Consider the following 2978-nt stretch of genomic DNA (forward strand, 5'->3'; position numbering starts at 1 on the left):
AATACCAGCAGAGGCAATAAGCACGTCTTTGGATGTGAGTTAAACGCACGTAATTTTCATTGGCTTCACAGAAATATTTAAATAGATGGATACCGTAAGATCCCGAAAGAAAACAGGGAAAGCCGACGAGTAAACGTTTGGATTTAAGGGAAAACAGCATGGGATATACAGCACACGAGGAAATTTCAATACGTGGATGGTGACAACACGTGGGATGTGATGGAGACTGCTTCACGAATCATCCGAGAGTTATTTCTCTCTTTCAACAACGTAATATATACCTCCAAGCTCTGCATGCCACCTTCCAATCTGTGTGACGATTGTGCGCTGACAGGGTACTCGCTACATCTCCCAATCCATTACACCGAATAGAAAGGATTTAAAGGTCTGAGTTGTCCATTCAGAATTGGAATTAAAGGCGGGCCGCTCCTAAATCCAGAATTCCAATCACAGTGGCTTGCACAGGGATCCTAATTCACAAAAATGTTGGGCTTCTCACTGCTCAGACATCTTGATTTGAGTTGCCAAAGTCCATTATCAGGCATATAGAAAAATCTGAAAGTGATTTGGGTTTGGGATTATCGAGCTCCCTTGAAATCTACGGATGGAGAAGGGTAATCGTGATGAAGAAGAGGGACCCTGTGAGAAGGTTCCTCAATCCAAATGGTTCCGCTACAATTCCCCCCTCACCCAGGTGATTATGATGTCTCTGGTCTGCTTCTGCTGCCCGGGCATGTTCAACGCCCTCACCGGATTGGGGGGAAGCGGGCAGCAGAACGACCAGGCGTCCAACGATGCGAACACTGCTTTGTACGGGACGTTTGCAGTGTTTGGCGTTTTCGCCGGCGGAATCTACAACATCCTCGGCCCTCGCGGGACCATCTTCGCAGGCTGCTGCACTTATGCTCTCTACGCAGGTTCTTTTCTCTACTACAATCATTATCATGATGAAACTTTTCCTGTTATTGCAGGTGGAATTCTGGGCGTCGGAGCTGGATTGCTCTGGGCCGGACAGGGATCAATCATGACCTCGTATCCCACCGAGGACAAGAAAGGAAGATACCTTTCTCTCTTCTGGGTTATATTCAATCTGGGAGGAGTCGTAGGCGGTTTCATTCCCTTTATATTGAATTATCACAGCAAAGCCGCGTCTGTCAGCGACTGGACCTATATAGCCTTCATGTGTTTCATGAGCTTTGGGGCTTTTGTGAGTTTGGCCTTGGTTCCACCCAACAAGGTGGTAAGGAGCGATGGCAACAAGGTTACTCTGCGTAAATACTCCAGTGTGAGCACCGAGGCCATGGAGGTTATCAAGCTATTCTTCAACTGGAAGATGCTGCTGCTCTTCCCTGCTGCATGGGCCAGCAAGTTCTTTTACACTTATGAATTCAACAACGTTAATGGCAGGATCTTTACGGTGAGGACCAGAGGGTTCAACAATGTTTCTTTCTGGGGTGCTCAGATGTTAGGGTCTGTGATAATCGGGTACGTTCTAGATTTCAGCTTCGTGAGCAGGAAGAAAAGAGGGTTTCTGGGCGTGGCCATCGTTGCAGTACTGGGGACTGCAATTTGGGGAGGTGGTCTCGCCAATCAGCTGAGATATAGCAGAGATAAGCCCTTGCAGCAGCTCGATTTAACCGACTCCGGCGCTGCTTTTGCAGGGCCGTTTGCTTTATATTTCAGCTATGGATTACTGGACTCCATGTTCCAGACTCTGTGTTATTGGACGATCGGAGCTTTGGCAGATGATTCCCATACTCTGACCAGATACAGTGGACTGTTCAAAGCCGTGCAGAGTGCAGGAACAGCGGTGGGCTGGGATACGGACAGACAGAGTGTTTCTCTGCTGGAGGAGCTCATAATCAATTGGAGTCTTGTTACAATCAGCTACCCGTTCTTGATTATCCTCATTGCCTTGGCTATAGATGATGGTGAGACTGCTAGTTCCACTGAACCCAAAGCAGGCTTCGAAGCTGAAGCGAAGCAAGTATCAAACTGAAGCGAAACAGTTCTGTACCTTGACTACATCTACAGAAGGCTATGCATTGATCAGTTTCTCAGAAACAAACGTTCCCTTGAGTGGGAATCCATGGGAATTAATGGTTATACATCTGGTGAAGCTTTGTCATGGTGTACTGTAGTGTTCGATGGGATTTTTGTCCAAAGTGTGCTTTGTCGTATTTATTATGAAGTATATATGTCTGCTTTATTGGATTTAGTCTCCAAAAAAAATGTACTCACTTTGCTTTAGGTTAAAAAATGCTTTGGAATACAAAGCTATCATTGCATTACTTAAACATAGACTTTCTTCTTAGATCAAGTGGATGCAATCTAGATTTTGAATCTAGGTTTTACGAGTCTTCTGCCTTCTGCTCTAGTAGCAACTGAACAAGTTTTCTTTACTCAATTATTGGGATGTGCTGGCACAGATTTGTCAGAGATGGTGGAAACATGGTCATTCTGTGAACTTGTTTGGCATTTCAAACAGCTCTGTTATAATATGAGGAGACATAGTCATAAGAGAGTAAATAGAATCACTAGCTATGCATCCTTAAATAAATATATAATTATGGATAGTTAAAATCTTCATGGAAAGGTTCAAATCTATCGTTGTATAATCATTATTATAAGAGAATCAAATAACTCTAATAAATATATAGTACTGAGCATAACCTCTATAATACTGAGCATAAGCTCTTAGTATTATAGAGGAAAGCAGTTGACCTCTCAAAATTAATAAATCTCTGATTCAATGTTAATAACTATATCGTTTTCTTTTTATCGGATGGCATTTAATCAGTAAAGCCTGCATTTTTCTTGAACGTGCAAAGACTGGACAGAACAAATCCCTGCCACGCTGCAATCAGATACATACCTCTCAATATCATGTTCACATGACAGAAACATATATTTTTAGCAGCAGTTTTAAGGTGTAATAATAAGCAGAGAAATGTTAAATTCTTTCCTTTCAATTTTTT

The 2978-nt window shown here is 43.0% G+C and overlaps 1 pseudogene; it reads left to right on the top strand.

The window, feature by feature from the left end:
* Positions 1-378: 378 nt before the first annotated feature.
* LOC149261127 (UNC93-like protein 1 pseudogene) lies at positions 379-2346 on the top strand (annotated as a pseudogene).
* The last annotated feature ends 632 nt before the right edge of the window (positions 2347-2978 follow it).

Source organism: Pinus tabuliformis, chromosome 6, assembly GCF_031772625.1.
Source record: "Pinus tabuliformis cultivar Carrire ecotype Pingquan chromosome 6, CPIR1, whole genome shotgun sequence".
NCBI lineage: Eukaryota > Viridiplantae > Streptophyta > Pinopsida > Pinales > Pinaceae > Pinus > Pinus tabuliformis.